The following is a 19,460-nucleotide window of genomic DNA, read 5'->3' on the forward strand; positions in this document are numbered from 1 at the left end:
CCTCGGCTATTAAGCCACACTTCACGGGGTTTCTGATTCCCCATAACTGTGTCCTTTGTGGAAAAAAAAATTCCCTATTAGCCTCCATTTGGAAAGACTGCAGGTTGCTAACGCACTCTGAGGCAACGCATACTTTACATTTGGAAAAACAAAACAAGCTTAAATTAGGTTACTTTCCTTGCCTCTGTACACTTTCAGCTTTAAATAAGCAAGGTTTTTAAATCCAAGCTATCTGCTTTTAGGGCAGCACAGTAGAGCTGCTCTGGAGGCAAGATGTCCTGGGTTATCTGTGCTTCTGGAAGTTACGTCATATAGTTCCAGCATAACCTAGTCTTTCTCATTTGGACAGACTGTGGCAAATGCCATTTAATTTGCCAGTATGACCATATAAAGACTCAACATGATAACTATGAAGTTTATTTGTTAATTTTTTGGCAACATTTTAAAATGATAAATAAAAAAATTTGATGAGTTGAATTGGTGACTTGCTTGTTTGAATCCATCAAAATTACAGAATTTCAGAACAAATACAAATAATATCTTTCAAGTGCTGTTCTTCCCTTACCAGAGACAATATTGTTTCAAATAAATTTTAAACATTGTATTTTAAACAAATTATTACATATCCATAACACAATCAAATACTGCAGAAGAAATTTGCCCATGATGAATTGCAACTGCCTTCTACCTTTTCCTTCTAAACCTTAAGTGCAATTCTCCAAAGACAAACTCTTTTCTGTAAATTGTTTTGTTTTTATTTGTTTCCTCTATAACTCTAGATAATATACTTGCCTATTGCTTGAATAAAATTTAGACAATATTTATTGACTCAGGGATATGAAAGATGAGTACTTTTTTCACACTAACTCTTTCCTTCTCTCTAAATCTTAATATTTACTTTATTATTTTTACTCCTCTTGGATAAGTTTATATATATACATGCATTTCTTTTTTTTTAATTAATTAATTTAGCTATTTTTGGCTGCATTGGGTCTTCGTTGCTGTGCGCGGGCTTCCTCTAGTTGAGGTGAGCGGGGGTTACTCTTTGTTGCGGTGAGCGGGCTTTTCATTGTTGTGGTTTCTCTTGCCGTGGAGCATGGGCTCTAGGGGCACAAGCTTCAGTAGTTGTGGCACGTGGCCTTCCGTAGTGTGGCTTGCAGGCTCTAGAGCGCAGGCTCAGTAGTTGTGGCGCACGGGCTTAGTTGCTACGCGGCATGTGGGATCTTCCCGGACCAGGGCTCGAACCCGTGTCCCCTGCATTGGCAGGCAGATTCTTAACCACTGCGCCACCAGGGAAGCCCCGATGTATGTATGTTATTAATTTAGACTTACTGTATTGTGCTATAGATCTTATTGTATTTCTTTTTCTCTCAATACTCTGTTTTTTAGATTGCAACATGTTGCTATATATATATCAACTTCTACATACACAAATCTCCTCATAGAGGAGAATTTAAGCTTTAGGTGTAGGCAGAGAAAGGTGCCAGAGAGAAGAGAGAGATACTGCCTGAAATTGAGGCCACAAAGCCTAAATAGTGCCAAGAGGTAGAGCCAAAGTAAATCCTGAAAACTCAGCTTGAACCCTGGATCAAGCCAGGTTTAGAGAGACCTACAACTAGGCTATTCAGTTATTTGACCTAATACATTCTCCATTTGCTAAATACAGTTTGCGTTGGATTTCTGTCATGAACACCTGAAGAGTCCTGACAAACATGTACCAAACCCTGTATAACACAAACATAAAGGAAACGAATGCATCACTGGGTTTAAAATGATATACACAATATTGTTGTTTTACCTTGGTTGCTAAGTAAAGATGATAATCTCTTATTGCCTACCTCTTACATTATGGCTTATATATTTCTTGGAAAACATTACTCTATTTTAACATAATTTAAAACTGTTTTAAAATACATTCTCAAATATATATGCATGTGTTTATGTTCCACAATCCTATTAAGGGAATAAAAGTGTTTCTCACTCGTGGTCATCTTCTTAACCCATGGCAAAGACTGAGGTGTTTATATTATATACATTTAACATATTACTTTTTTTTTCAAAATCTGACGACTACTCTTAGCAAAATAACCATGTAACCATCTTCAAAGTCAAAGTTAATCTTTGATTTTATTTGTGTATGTATCGCCAAGAATATCTATGATATTTAGGAAGGAGAAGGTAGTGTTGCTTTAGTAAATGCCATGCTTTCCATCAAGTCTGTACTGAATTCATTTTCTATACAGAATGTCCTATGTAATTAGAAGTTTTTGTCTTTCAGAAAGAAGAAAGGTATTAGTCACCTGCCATCCCTGAAATCTTTCACCATATTTTAAATGTTGGTTTTCTTTTTACATTTATCATTTTTGAATTAATATTGCTTTTTTCTGTGCTTATCAATGCTTCAATAACCTCATATTCTAGCATATCTACATACTCATAACTGGGGGTATGTCCCTTTACAGACATTGCTGCTTAGTCATTTAGGGATGGAATTGCCCATGTATCTTGCTACTTATTGCTAACATATACTTTTTAAGTGTGCCTACTTTGATTATGCAAAAGCACTTCAGAATTTGTCTGTACACAGGATGGCAGATGATGATGACGATTATTTAATGTAATTGTAGTTTATCCTTTGCCCAATAACTGTTGTATTACTATCCAATATTTTGGATTTTGGATATGGTGTCATTTCATATTTTCATGTTAATATCTTTCAATTTATATGCTCTGTTACATAAGTATATGGTATTCTGGAATAAATGTTGTCTGAGACATCTAAAGCTAAGATAGGCCAGTGTGACGGCTCTAACTGCAGACCCTACTACGTATTCATTCTGGCACATCTCCTGTAGGGAGTAGGAGCACGGTGGCCTACAATATTCACTGATCCTGTCACCCCTTGATTTTTTATTTTTTCCCCCTTATGCTTAAGATTCACTATAAAAGGACTTGACCTTTTATTGAAATTAACTATCCATGGTAAGTGTCAGAAACTGACCAAAGGAGATAGTGTACAACACAGGGAATATAGCCAATATTTTATAATAACCATAAATGGAGTCTAACCTTTAAAAATTGTGAATCACTATATTGCATACCTGTAACTTATATAATACTGTATATCAGCTGTACTTCAATCTTTTAAAAGCATACTGATTTTTTCTTTGTTTTTTAGGGCTGAATGCTAAATACTATATCAAAATGATACAGTATGCTTTGTGTTTTTGCCCCCAAAAGGGGTATATACTATCTTTTAAATTAATGTCACTGTTTCTCCAATCAGGTACAGACTTTTCACTCACTATGATTGGGGTTTCTTTTTCATCCTTTAGGAAAGTTACAATTCAGAAGGAATCAGAGTGAGACAGGCAATGTAACGAAAGGAAGCAGGCAGAGTGAATCTTGCACCCAGTCAGGGTCTTCTACTTGATTCTTTGAATCCTTGCTCTTTCAGCATGAAAACTTTATCAGTTTAATAGGGTGTTCTCCAAAAGCGGAAGGAAAGTGGTGTTGCCACTTGGCTGTCTGCAAAGCATGGGGGCCCTTTCACCACCATTTTATGAGTTCACGATTTTTTGTTATTTTTACCTGTTACCTCTTTTGCCTGAAAATTACTCATTCCTCCTTTTCACCTAGTTGAAATCCTAGTCATATTTGAGGCCTTGTTAATATACCACTTCCCTTTAGAGACATCTCTTACCTTTGATGCTTGTATGGGTCTAATGTTCACTGAATCCTCACAGTTAAGAGTTAATAAGGTTAGTATTACATTTTCCTGAATTGTTCATATGTTGTTGATTCAGACAGCATATAAGTTCCAGAAGAATACGGAGGTTACTCTTTATTTCTGCTAGTGCCTAGCAAAACACTGAACACAGAGTAAATTCTTAATATATTGATTTCTTATAATTTTAAACAACTTTTATGAATATGTAACACTATGAGGGAGATAAATGTCTGCAGTTTTCTCTGTTTCAGTGAAGAGAAAACTTTGGGTTCAGAGAATAGTCTAACCTTTAATGACCTTTAGAAACATTAGGGCCAACAGAAGTTACTCTAAGTTTTAGCTCATTTTGTTAGCTGAGTTATGTAATTGATTTATAACACTAGTAGGCTTATTTTACAGAAATAAAAATTGCACTGCCTTGTTATACAACACAAAAATATCTAGTTAACTAACTTTAGTCAAATCACTAATTATAGTTCTTGAGCTTCTTATTTCTTTGCAGATAACAAAGCCATGCAACTTGTTTCTTTCTATTTCCAATTTTAAAATATTCTAGGAGATAATCAATTGTTGTGTCACTTGCCTCACTTCTGTATTAAAAAATGACTGGGGTAACTATTATCCACTGCGAAATTTAGTTTCTACTGCTTAGAAGTTTGAAAAGGCTCTATCTATTTATCAAACTTCAACGACTTCTATTGGTCATTTAAATTAACTTACAATGTATTTCTTACTGTTGAAATATGCTTTAAGCATTTCCTTTCCATAGTTTAGAGTTAGTGTTGTATTGCAGCATCATTTGGAATAATAAGATTTTTTAAAAATGAAGACTGTATGCTTGCCCTTGCCATCTGCTTACTCTATCAGGCAGTGCAGTGGAATGCAAGTGGCATTTGTTGGAAGTGGACAGATCTGGATGTTGAAACCTAGCTCACAGCCAACAGAGGTTACTGCTTGGCCTCTGGTTCAGCCTGTTTGATTCATGGATTGTTTGTTTTGGCCTCTGGTACTGTGGACCTATAGGCTCATCCTACTGGTCATCTCTGCAGGTATTTACCCTTCTGCCCATCTACTCCTCACTACATCCCATGCCTCAGTGCAGCCGCCATGTTTTTGCTCGTAGTGCTTTGCTAGGCACTTGAGTTAAATGTGCTGTCTTTGTCTCTGACTCTTCAGTTTATAATCGGGCTGAAAAATGTTGTTGTGGAAAGGTTAGCAATGTGCTAAGGAAATTAAATTAAAGTATTTATATTAAAGTATTAAAGTATTTATATTATATAAACAATTAGTTCAGACAGAAAGGAACATGACCCAGACTAAAATTTTCATGCTCTCGAAGTGTCTTATTTCCTTGTACAGTCTTTAAAAGTTAATTTCAGATCACAGTGGCGCTCCCAAGCATAATTTGAAATATTTGAAGTTATAACCATAGTAGCTGGCAGCCTGATGTATAAGAAAAAATGATCTGACCTCACAAATATGCTATTCTTAGCCAATATAACAGATATTACCTTTACAAGGCTTAATCAAAGAAGTGGCTAGGTAGATTGGATAGAAAAATGAAGTAATGACATCTAAGGAAGTCTCTCAAATCAGCTCATCCATGCATCTCATTAAAATCTCTGTTCTGGTTAGAATGTTGAGAGCGAGGACAGGCTTTGGATTCACCACACACAATTCACTCACTGAAGACAAGCAAACGGAAAAGTTCATGTACCCCTTAGGGTGGCCATTGGGCCTGCTAGAAAAAACATACCTACAGAAAACGACCTGGCATGTCTTTTCTCATCCTCCCTCCACCTACAAAGGATTTACATTAAGAATAAGGCAAAGAAAAGCTTATAACAGAGGAGATTATATAGAAAGATAAAGATTCAGGAAATTACAACGAAGATCATGTGATATTTTAGTGGCATAATACTTTTAGAAGGAGGAGAGAAAGTGATTGAAGACAGTCCTTCTGACAGTTATTTGTATTTAGTTTATCCTGGTCTTATGCACAAGCTTTGGACAAAATTCATTTTGACAAGTTTAAGAGCACTAGGATATAAAATACAGACTGCAGCATTTACTTCTTGGACAAGTCAACAAACTACGGCACTTTTCACTCTTCCTCACTGCCTAAGTAAATGGTAGTATAGTTGATAAAATAATAACTCAGTATAGGGCTATTTCTCTGAAGGATAGATCGTCTCAAGTTGAACACCTTTGTCACCATGCATTTTTATTGCAGTTTTGAGAACTAATAACAGAATACATGATATATTTCATATATATATGTATATATACACACATACACACATGTACAAATACATACACACGTATGTCTTTTCAGGACAACTGTTTTGCAATATGTTATTTGAGGACGGCTATTTTAAAAATTCTATTTAAAAATATTTCTAAAAGATTTTATTAAAAGGTGTAATTTACATACAGAAAGCTATACATATTTAATGTACACGATTTGATGAGTTTGGAGAGAAGTATACATCCATAAATCCATCACCAGTCTATGCCATAAACATATCCATAAGCTCCAAAAGTTTCCTTCTGCCCGCTTTAATTATTATTATCATTATTATTTGTATGAAAAGTTGTGTTCAACATAAGATCTACCCTCTTAGAAAAATTTTAAGTACACAACAGTATTAACTATAAGAACTATGCTGTTCAGTAGACCTCCAGGACTTGTTTAACCAAAACTTGTACCCTTTGATAATACCTCCCCGTTTCCTCCTTTGCCAATGTATTTTATATTTCATGCCCTTGTATAATCTTCTTACCTTGGATGTAAGGCCTATGACTTGGTTCTAAACAGTGGAATATGACAAAAGTGACTAGATGAATGTTATTACATGTACACAATTATTCTAAATAAGATTGTAATGTACATCTTGTTAGGAGACTCTCCTTTGCTGGCTTTGAAGAAACCTGCTGCCATGTTCTTTATTTATTCAGTTTTTAATTTTATTGAAGTATAGTTGATTTACAATGTTGTGTTAATTTCTGCTGTACAGCAAAGCGATTCAGTTATACATATATATATTCTTTTTCATATTATTTTCCATTATGGTTTCTCACAGGATATTGAGTATAGTTCCCTGTGCTATACAGTAGGACCTTGTTGTTTATCCATCCTATATACTATACTAGTTTGCATCTGCATCCTATATACTATACTACTTTGCATCTACTAATCCTAAACTCTCAATCCTGCTGCCATGTTCTGAGCAGCCATAGGGAAGGAGCAATATAGTACAGAACTTATGGCAGCTCTGGCCAACAGCTATCAAGAAACTGAAACCCTTATGTTGAATTCTGCCCACAATCACATGAGCTGGGAATCAGACCCCTTGCCAGGGGAGCTTCTGATGAGAACTCAGCCCTTACTGACGCCTTGATGACAGACTTGCCGAGGATCCAGCTAAGCTATGCCTGGACACCTACTTCACAGAAAATTGAGGTGATAAATGTGTATCATTTTAAGCAGCTGAATTTATGATAGTAATGCTACACAGTAATAGATAACTAATCCAGTTTTAATAACTGGAACATGGTGTTTTAGCTGGGTCTGTAGAAACAAGGTACAACAAATTGAATGGCTTAAACAATAGAAATTTTTCCTCTCACAGTTCTGAAAGTTAGAAGTTCAAGTTCTTAACTTGCTTATTTGCAAAGACTTTATTCCCAAATAAAGTCACATTCACAAGTACTGGGGGGAGGGTAAAACTATAGTGTCTTTTGAGGAGACATGATTCAACCTGTAACAGTGAATACTGCTGTAACAATGTCTAAAAATATGGTAATGACTTTGGATACAGTCAGTGGGAAGACTGAAAGGATTTTGAGGACTATGATAAAAAAGCCTAAATTGCCTTGAGCACTTAGTAGAAATCTGGAATTTGAGGGCACTTCCAGTGAGGGCTTCAAAGAAAGTAAGGAACATGTTATTAGAAACTTGTGATGGAGGAATCCACATTACGTAAAAGCTTAATGAAATTCACTTGTAATTATGTGGAAAAACATATATAAGTAATGAACTTGGTTATCTAAATAAGGAGATATCCAAGCAAAGTGTTGAAAGTACTGACTGTTCTTGCTGCTTATAGTAAAATGTGAGAAGAGAGATCCTTTGAAGGAAGACTTGCTAAGCAAAAAGGAACCAGGACTAGATGATTTAAAAATGTTTTAGCCTCTCAAGATGGCAAGAGATTTTACAGTTAATTAATAACTTCTGAGCAGTCAGCAACCATCAGGAAAGAGATACTCTTGCCTTAACTGCAAGGAATGTATAAGCTTGAAATGACTGGGACCTGCCACATGGAGAGAGCCTATCCAAAAATCATGACAACACAGTCAAAGCAGAATTGCGGGATAAAGAGGTGATCAATGGTAAAACAGTTAAATCCCTGAATTTGGCCACAATTGTATTATCTTTGCATTTGTGAATCAACAAATAGTGTGAGCTGGGCTTTTGTCATGTAAATATTGAGTAGAATGACTAAAATCAAACAGAAGTAAATAAAAGGCCAGTGAAAATCATAAGAATAAAGCTGTGTGTGTGTGTGTGTGTGTGTGTGTGTGTGTGTAGGTTGATAAAAATAAAAATATAAAGTACAGAATACTAATTGCACTTCATAATCTGAAATTTCTGCCCAGCAAAATACAGTTGGGAATAGAGTAATTATAACTAGAGCCAACATACAACTCCTTTTTCTGAGAGTAAAGAGAAGACTTAAGTAATTGGAGAAAGTTATGGCAATATTCTCAATATCCTCAAATTTTGTACAACAAAAGCCCAAGACATGTGTGGACCAGGTACACAATTGGGACTGCAACACCTAGTAGGTAAGTAAGTCTTTCCCTACCAATATTCTAATACTATTGTAGCACTGCTGAAAGACACAAGTCATTTCTCATCTTCTCTTAACACAATTTTTGTCGTTCTTAGTGTTGAATATTGGCATTAATCATGTTCTAATATAAATGAATGACTCCAGACTTGGGAGTCAGGGGGAAGATTAAGAGTAGACCCTAGGAGAGACAATGACTTTTCCATAATATGACTAAGAAAGAGAGACAACATAGAACTGGATGTGCCAAAGAAGAGACAGTAACTTGGGGCTTACAAAGGACAATGAATGTTTTAGAATTCTCTAGTCAATCTGAATTAAGTTCCTTGTTAATTTCTCTTTCTTAAAGCCAAAATTAACTTTCAAGAATAACTTTTTCCCCCCAGAAATTATTCACATGACAGCTGGTAATACCCCCGGTGATAGAACAATGGTACATGGTTATCAGAAACTGACCCAACCATGAGGTGGGTTGGCTGTTCCCAAGTGCAGCAAATAATGCAAACACCTGGCCCAGCCTTTGCATGCAAAGTTTTAGTTCTGAGCTCTTAGTTCTGTATTTAGGTTATTAGTTCTATGTGTGCATACAGGTAGGTATCACCAGTTACTTGATTTCATATGGGAAAGTTTTAATGAAAAGCATTCCTTTCTAAAACCATAACAGAAAGTCTTAAGGTATTCAGTATACGGTATTTCCTTCTCCCCTCCATTCCCAACCCCTAGGAATAGTCTATTAGATTGTCCCTCTTCATAGAAATAGGAATTGGCTATGAAAATAGACGTGTTACACAAACTAACAAATTATCATATAAGATTCAACAAATGTTTATAATTTTAATGTTAGTTTTATTTAAAATGTTAGACTTGCTGTTCAGTAAGAAATTAAAAAAAATCTATTCTAACCTATTTTAGTCTAGTGTCTTTAACAAAACCCTGATTTTCTGTCATGTTATTTCCAACAAATACTGTTCAGCTTGTTATTCTGTGAAAGATTTGCAATATCTTTTGTATTTAATATCTTGCTGCTTTTTTATTCTAAAGTGGTGGCTTCTTTTTTAACTTAATAAAGAAAATTGAAGAAAAAAAACCACAAGGAAAGTCATTATCCTAGGTTGGAGTCAATACTATCATTGCTATTCAAAGGCAAGAATTAATCAGATATTAGCTTGCAGCCAGGGAAACCATTTTATTTATAATGGAAGGAAACAAAAGCCAAAGGCAGGTAATGCATTAGGACCTGAAAGAAGCACAAGGGGAAAAGAATAGGATCACTCTTACTAGTTACTTTTTACTTTCACTTGACACATTTGAACTATTGTACTTCCAAATTATAGCAGATAGATATATTGCAGGCCATCAATCAATCAATATATTGTTAAAGCATGTGAATCTTGATAAAGTGTCATCTTATTTATTCCATACTAAATATTGGATTTTATTTTATCCATATTGGAGTATGAATATTTCCAGCTTCTAAAAATAACTTGGTCTTGTTACCTTTTTCATTAATTTGTGTTCATTCAATAAATATTCGTTGAGTGCATAGTATATGCAATCATTTGGGTCGTCTTCTACATGCTGAATATACAGTAGTGAATAAAATAGAAAACCCTGCAGTGCTAATGGAGCCTGGATTCTAATGTTCCCAAATATAACCAATTTTCTAGATAGCTTAAATTCAATGAAAAATGTTTAGGTCACTTTGTCTCTCTGTCTCTGACTCAAAATCAATTATTCTTGCAGGTGCTCCAAATTGTTAAACAGATTGGGGTCCAAATTTTGACCACTTATTGTCCCTGAACCTTTGAACTGTGGATTTCTTTTACCTAAATCTTTTGCTATGTTTTTATATTACTGTTTCTTCTACTCTCTACTCCTTTCCTCCTGGATTCAACCACTTCACCATTTGAATATATATATATATATATATAGCACATCTTTTAAAAAAAAATTCCATTTGTTTGCTTATTTATTTATTTATGGCTGCACTGCACAGCTTGAGGGATTATAGTTCCCCAAACAGGGATCAAACCTGGGCCCTCAGCAGCGAAAGCCTGGAGTTCTAACCACTGGACCACCAGGGAATTCCCGTATAGCACATCTTTATCTGTTCATCTGTGGACAGACACTTGGGTTGTTTTCATATCTTGGCTATTGTGACTAATGATACAATAAACATGGGAATATAGATACTTAGTCTGTATCCGGTTTTCATTTCCTTTAGATATATATCCAGAAGTGGGATTACTGGATCGTATTGTAGTTCTATTTTTAATTTTTCGAAGAAACTTCATACTGTTTTCCATAGTGGCTGTACAATTTACATTCCCACCAACAGAAGTGAAACATTTCTTGTCAAGTGAGATAAAATTTTTGTGAAAGTTGGAGGCAGTTAACTAGTGACAAAAATTGTGACCTTCAATGGAAATGTGCCTCAGAGAGTCAATAGCTTTTCAAACAATTTCTGAGAACGAATCGATAGTGAAGACACTAGTATAGTTATACTTTACTACATTTTGTGGTCTGAATGATTTATTAGTGTATATATTAGTGTAAATACAGTGCAGTTGAAAAGACAAGGTCCCTCCAGAGAGCTTTGCTGAATGCCAAAGATCCAATGAACTTGACCTCATTAGTCCTCAAAATCACCATGTATCACAAGGATTGTTCTTTTCCCTTCAGAGATAAGAAAACCCTGACACAGAGAGTTTGAATGAATTGCTCAAGGTCACACAATAAGCAAGCAGTGGAATCAGAGTTTGAGCCCAGTTCCATACGATTCCAGTTATCGCAAGTTTACTAAGTTATAGAAGATCCACAAATTGAAGAATATTAGCATCGAAGGGGCAGTCATAATACAAATATAATGCGATGCTTTTCACAAGTTACACAAGAAATATCTAAGGGAGTGATTATCACACTGCTCTATAGATCCTATGGTTTCAGTGATAAATCTTCCAAAAAACAAAGAATTCAATTCCTTGAGGAAACAGTTCACCTTTTCCTATATGATGTGCTGTGTGATTTTGAACAATTGTGTTTGAAAAAAGAATGAATTCCACTCCACATAATTTGAAAACCACTGGTCTAGCCTGGGGGAGAAAAATTGACATTCCAAAGTAGGAAACACTGGATTAAACAGGAGAAGAAGTTTTCCTGAAAGAAGTTATGTAATTTTCAAAGTTCACTTTGAACACAATGTCAAATGAAATCCTTGAGATAGAGCAGAACTGAGAACAAGGAAGGAACACTGTTAAGTTACATGGAGGCTCTAACTCTGGGCATTATTGCTTGTGCTGCAGACCATGTTTTCCATTATTGTAAGATAATAGCTGCTAGAGATAGAGGTAGTGATGTATTTGGAAAACGTTACAAAAGTGAGTACGTCAAAGTGATTTAAGAGGGAATATTATGTCCAGGTGAAGTGCCGCGTACCAAGAGAAGTGGAATCAAAGAGAAGCATATGATTAAACCTGGCTGAAGTACTTTGACAGAGCTAATCAAAAAAGACAATCTAACAGAGCCAGCTAAGTACTTCTTGCTCATCCTTTCTCTGGGATTTTGGGATGTTTTGAATTTTCATCTATGTGACATGTGAGCTCATGTTGGTCATAAGCATTCCAGATAAAATATCACTTACAGATTTTAGCTTATAGATGAATTAACTGCTGATTGAATAGTTTCTGGGAAAGTATTGATGAAGGTAACATGGCCACACTCTGCAGTACGTGTATTTGTTAAAGCCATCGTCTTTTAGAGGTAACAGAATAATTGCATTCGTGTTGTATACCTATCAAAGAATGAGAAAAATTGTCAGGCTGATGATTTTTCAAATCACATTTCATTGTGTATTTTGTGACAAATTATTATAATCATTATTTACATTTCCAAATAGACTTTTTGAAAAATAACAACAGGGTGTTCCAGCAAATGACAAAATATGATTCAACTTATTCCTGCTAAATTATGAGCCTCTCAGGTCTTTGATCATGTTTTATTTATCTTTGCCTTGACCCCAGCACACAGAAGCCATTCAATAATTTTTGCTGAAATGTATCAGCAATAGGTAGACATATATATCAACCTTTCATAAATTTAGTGATAGTGGAAATGAAGCCCATCAAAATGGTGTCAGTTAATTAGGATGATGACCTTGTAAGAGTGGAGGATGTGGGAGGAGAAAATTAAAGGCAGAACAGGCCTTGGAGTTAGTTCTTTGGTTAAAATTCTTGCTCTGCTATTTATTGGCTATGAAATATTGGGCTAATTACCTCATCTTGAAGCTTTAGTTTTCTCGTCCATAAAGCAGGATAAAATAAGACCAGCTTCATAGGGTTGTGGAAAATATATTACAATAATGTACATAAATCAGAATAGTACCTTTCCTTTGGTTAATTATAGTTTAAGAATAGTTAAGAATAGTTTAAGAAAAAAGGCATCAAAACCCTCAAAAGGCTGGTATAGGAGATTCTTTGACTTAAATATTTGCATATGTATCTTATATAACTGGTGTGACTTAATTCCTTTGCTCCACGCCCACCTTCGCTGCACCTGGAATGCTGCACTCAGTGCAACACAAACCCTGCCTCACTGTAATGGTATGCAAATGAAAAAACATATATGCAAATAAAAGTCCCAGTAATTAGAAGTTGGGCCTCAATGGCTCTAGTATTTCTGCCTTTGAGGAAAGTCTGGGGAAAAGTTTGAGAGGATTTTGTGCCACAAACGAAGCCCTGAGGTCAAGGAAGGGAAGCATTTGACTTATGTATGTAAGATTCTAATCTCAAGCTTACTTCTGGATCCTGCAGACTGGCCAAGTCAGGGAAGGTAAAAACCAATGTAGCAATCCCCTCTTCTCTTGTGTTTCCCACTTAGAGAAGTTCCTTTAGCATTTTTAAGTCTTTTGTCATTTACAGACAGTTCTGGGTGTACTCTGATGCTTTTGCAAATATGTTCCTATAAAAGGGTTTCATCTTCAAGAAATTCATGGAAAAGACTCTGACAAGTACAGGTTTCTGGTAACTGACTGTACTGCTGAACTGAATGAATAAGCATTTTCAGAACTCTAATGAAAAACTGATGAACTCATAAAAGTGCTAACAAAAGATCAAGATGAAAAAAAAAATTAATTACATGGGACTGAGTGAAATGATGATGATGAGTATAATTTTTGTGACTTTCTGTCTGAATTTAAAAAAAAAAAAATCCCACAAGGACTCAGAGGCAAAGAACATACAAGTCAATTTTCACTGCAAAGTAAAGGAGCTGTTACAGTGGAGGATTACTGGACTGAATGTCAATATTATGACATAGTATGAGTGTGTTTCATGTTTGGTAATTGCAATCATTGTTGCTTTTGTTGTGGTCATCCATGTACAATGCTTGGTGTCAGTCTATCTATCTCTTGTAAAAATAAAATACAGTGTGTGTGTGTTTAAAAAAAAAAAAAAGAACAAATTACTAGTTTCGATAATAAATAAAAATGCCTTTGAGTGCTTTACTAAAAGAAAAAAAAAAAAAACAAACCAATGTAGCTTTACTAGTTTGACTTTTCAGTATTGCTGCTTAGAAGAAAAACCTGGGAACCAGAAAGCGAGGGCTGAGCAAAAGCAGAGGTTTCTCACGTCCTGTGAAGCTTGGCCTGTGTTCAAGGCAAAGTAGGCTCACCCTCTGTGATCACACTCCCTGGGTTCCTACCGCCTCTAAAGGGTGGGTTGATGAGGGTAGAGGTGGGTGGGCAGGGGGAGGACCATAGCGAGTCGACAAATGGAGTGGAACATCGCACGGGGTTACCCCCCGTGTATGAGCAAGTCACAACACAACCACAGAAGTACATGTCCCGAAGGCTCCTGACTTCCCTCTGATGAGTCAGGGTAACACCGCATGCTGAAACAGACACACTCCAGTATGTCGGTAGATTATCACAAGAGAAGTTGACTTTGCATTCGTGTGAAGTCCAATTGGAGGTAGGGGGGATGAAGCAGGGTGGTTATGGGCTTGGCAATCAGATTGCCTGGGTTCAACTCCTGCCTCACCATAGACTAAATCTGTGACCTTGATTAATCTCTCTAGGCTTTGATTTTCTAACCTATAAAAGTAATAATTTTATATTATGATGCCAGGATAATGTAGCTTAAATAGGAGTGAAATAATGGTAGGACCTAGTTTATAGAAATGTGGATACTAAACAAGATAATTCATGAAAAGGACTTAAACTGTAATTAACACATAATAAACATTCAACGCATGTTAGCTATTACAGTTTTTATTAGAATAGACAATTGCATTTTTAACCTTTTTCTATGATGCCAATATTTCTGTACGTTTGTTATTACTTAGCTCCGTTTGTAGGTAGGAATTGCTCTATCTTAAACTAAAATAATGTCCAGGAATAGATTTTTAGCAACTCGTACATTGTGCCTACTGCAATGACGTCTTTTATTGTCCTTGCTACTTCCCTCATCAGTGACACACAGTGTGAAGACTCTCTTAGGGAAAATGGAGCAGGGAACACTAATTAACAACACAATTATTTAACACCTCACCTCCTCTTTCTAAAGGGCAGGCATCCGCCTCCTCATTCCTCACGCTGGAAGCTGTAACTTCCTTTTCCTTTTTTTTTTTTTTTAAATAAATTTATTTATTTATTTATTTATTTTTAGCTGTGTTGGGTCTTCGTTTCTGTGCGAGGGCTTTCTCTAGTTGCGGCGAGTGGGGGCCACTCTTCATTGCGGTGCGCGGGCCTCTCACTATCGTGGCCTCTCTTGTTGCAGAGCACAGGTTCCAGATGCGCAGGCTCAATAGTTGTGGCTCACGGGCCCAGTTGCTCCACGGCATGTGGGATCTTCCCAGACCAGGGCTCGAATCCGTGTCCCCTGCATTGGCAGGCAGATTCTCAACCACTGCGCCACCAGGGAAACCCCTCCTTTTCTTTTGATGTTGATCTTAATCATAGTTCACTAGTGGGTGTATGTTCAAGGGTAAGGATTAACTTTTATTCAATTTAATGTGACAAATATTTATTGAGACCTACTATGTGTCAGCTAATATTCTAGGAACACATCAGTAAACAAAACAAAGATTCCTGTCACTGTGGAGTTTATATTCTAGGAGGAGGAGGTGCCCGATAATAAGCAAGATAATGTAAAAAATAAACAATGTAATATGCTAGGAGATGATATATGCAAAGGAATGAAGCAAATGTACAATAAGGGAAAGAGGATGTGGAGCAAAGGATGGGAGTTGGTTGTGATTTCACATACATTGTTCCGGTTGAGAAGGTGATGGTTGAGCTAAGACTTGAAGAAGGTAAAAGAGTTACTCAGGTCACTGAGGGAAGAGGGTTCCTGATAGAGGTAATAGCTTGTGCAAAGGCCTTGAGAACACATGCATGACTACCCTAGAAGTTCATTGTGAGGGTTAAAAAAAACCCCAAGGTCATGGAGGTTCCTTAGAAAACTAAAAATAGAACTACCATACGACCCAGCAATCCCACTACTGGGTATGTACCCTGAGAAAACCATAATTCAAAAAGAGTCATGTACCAAAATGTTCATTGCAGCTCTATTTACAATAGCCAGGACATGGAAGCAACCTAAATGTCTATCATCGGATGAATGGATAAAGAAGATGTGGCACATATATACAATGGAATATTTCTCAGCCATAAAAAGAAACGAAATGGAGTTATTTGTAGTGAGGTGGATGGAGTTAGAGTCTGTCATACAGAGTGAAGTAAGTCAGAAAGAGAAAAACAAATACTGTATGCTAACACATATATATGGAATCTAAGGGAAAAAAAAATAAAAAAGGTCATGAAGAACCTAGTGGTGAGATGGGAATAAAGACACAGACCTACTAGAGAATGGACTTGAGGATATGGGGAGGGGGAAGGGTAAGATGTGACAAAGTGAGAGAATGGCATGGACATATATACACTACCAAACGTAAAATAGATGGCTAGTGGGAAGCAACCGCATAGCACAGGGAGATCAGCTCTGTGCTTTGTGACCACCTAGAGGGGTGGGAGGGAGGGAGATGCAAGAGGGAAGAGATATGGGAACATATGTTAAAAAAAAAAAAAAAAAAAAGAATAAAATCCAGATTCCCAAAAAAAAAAAAGCCCAAGGTCATCGAACTCCTTGTGGTATAACTAGAGATGTGCTGCCCAGTTCCTTTTTCAAGGAAGGACTTGCTGCCCATGGTGGAGAGTGGTTGGCAGGCAGACTCCAGCTGTGCACTCTTTTCAGCTACAGAGAGTCACCTACTCAACATCCCATCCTTCAAGACAGCCTGCATCTGGAGCTGAGTGGTATAAAGGCTCACCCACTTTGGCTCAGTGAGGGACCCAGTGATGGGCTCCCTGCCAGGTTGGCTGAGGTCTTATTGGGAGAAAGACCTCTCTTCCCCCAGTCCCATCCTGCTTCCTTCCTTTCCTTTCACAGGTTTTGATCTTCCAGGGAACCCAATCTGTGACAGCATCAAATTAAGCTTATTATGAATTATTACAACATGGATTAGCTCTAAAAATCCATAACTTTTAGGAGGAAGAATTACATGGTAGGAAGATCATAGACTGAATTACAGCTGTCGTCATTAACTAACTGTGCTCTTTGACAAGTTTCTTAAACTCTTTAATCCTTAATTGCCTCACTGGGAAAATTGGACTAATAATTCCAACTCCCTTGATTTTTGTGTGAATTAAATTATATGATAAATATATAAAGTTCTATGAGTGTCTTGCACACAATTATTTGCCACAGTATAATCATTCGTGTACTCTTCCCATGATACTAGCCTATGTATATGCTGTGCTTAATTTTTTGAACTTTTTATTATGTATAACATACATGACGAAAAAACACAAATCCATAAAAGAATTTTACAAGGTGAACAGATCCATTTCATCAGAATCCAGACCAGTATACAGACCAAGAGAACATTACTCAGGCTTCGGAAGCCAACCTCAGGTCTCCTCCTAGTCGCCGGCTCAGCAAAGGTAATACCAGGGATTAATTCCCCCATTTTTGACTTATATAAAAATGGAATCAAACAATATGCGTTCTTTTGTGTCTGCCTTCTTTTGCTTAGGCTACGTTTGTTAGATTCACCCACATTATTATATATAGTTGTAGTACATTTATTTTGTGGTTCAAAGCCTGAGAAGCTTCCTGGGTGAAATCTGAAATTGACCCCCATACACAGAGGGTAAGGAGAACTAAAAAAAGAAGCAGGTCACCCCAGATTGGTTAGGTGTCAGCTTTAATAAGCAAGGGAAATTATACAGGAGGGTTGTCTTGGTGGCTACAAAGTAAGTATATATCTGCATCCACCTGCCTGAATCTTAAAAATGTATATAGAGACCTTAACTGGGTTCAGATACATATTCAATTCAGATGGTCTCAACAACACCTTACTTTCCCAAGGCTATGTCCTAGAAATAGCTCCTGGAGTGGGAATGGTGGGTAGAAAGTACATTCCAAGGATGGGGAGGGGGTGAGGAGTCTCTGATTGCCTGGATCCAGCTCACAGGTCAACCAGTCATGTCCTCTTGATGACATCCTCCAACCTTTTCATTACTGTGTAATACTCCACCTTGGGAATGTCCTACCGTTTATTTGTGCCTGTTTTGCTGATAAGCATTTGGGGCTATTGCAAGCATTGCTGTAATGAATATTCTTATGCTCATCCTTTTTGGAGAGTGAATGTATGCATTTCTCCAGGGTATTTTCTAGAAGTGAAATTGCTGAATTGTAAAGTAGCTATATGCTTAGTAGATATGACCAAACAGTTTTCTAAACTCAGTATGTCAATTTGCCCTCCTGTGTGAGTGTATGCAATTTCTGGTTTCTCTGAATTCTTGCCAACCCTGGACAGTGTTAAAAATTTTTTAGTTATTCTGGTGGGGTGTACTGGTGTCATATTGTGGTTTTAATTTGCATTTCCTGAAGACTAATGAAGTTAACCAACTATCTATCTATGTATTTATATTTTTAAATTTTTATTTATTGTTTTCATTGAAATATACTTGACATACGTTATGTTATTTTTCAGATGTGCTACATAGTGATTTGACATTTGCGTTTATTATGAAATGATCACCACGATAAGGCTAGTAACCACCTGTCCCTATACAAAGTTATTACAATATTATTGACCATATTCCTTGTGCTGTATATTACCTCTCTGTGGCTTATTTTATAACTGGAGGTTTGCATTTCTTAATCTCCTTTGCCTATTTTGCCCACCCCTCCCCACCCCATGACAAACCCCTGTTTATCCTCTGTATCTATGAGTCTGTTTTTGTTTTGTTTTGTTCATTCTGTTTTTTTAGGTTCTACATATAAGTGAGATCATATGGTATTTGTCTTTCTCCGTCTGATTTATTTCACTTAGCATAATACCTTCTACATCTATCCATGTTGTCACAAATGACAAGATTTCATTTTTTAATGGCTGAATAATACTCCATTTTATTTACATACCACATCTTCTTTATCCATTCATATATTGATGAACACATAGGTTGCTTCCATTGTCTTGGCTACTGTAAATAATACTGCAATAAACATTGGAGTGAATATATATTTTTAAAATAATTAATTAATTAATTAATTAATTAATTTTTGGCTGTGTTGGGTCTTTGTTGCTGCGCTTGGGCTTTCTCTAGTTGCGGAGAGCAGGGGCTACTCTTCATTGCGGTGTGCAGGCTGCTCATTGTGGTGGCTTCTCTTGTTGTGGAGCACAGGCTCTAGGTATGCAGGCTTCAGTAGTTGTGGCACGCAGGCTCAGTAGTTGTGGCTCACGAGCTCTAGAGCTCAGGATCAGTAGTTGTGGCACATGGGCTTAGTTGCTCCAGGGCATGTGGGATCTTCCCA

Source organism: Eschrichtius robustus, chromosome 14, assembly GCF_028021215.1.
Source record: "Eschrichtius robustus isolate mEscRob2 chromosome 14, mEscRob2.pri, whole genome shotgun sequence".
In the NCBI taxonomy this organism is placed as follows: domain Eukaryota; kingdom Metazoa; phylum Chordata; class Mammalia; order Artiodactyla; family Eschrichtiidae; genus Eschrichtius; species Eschrichtius robustus.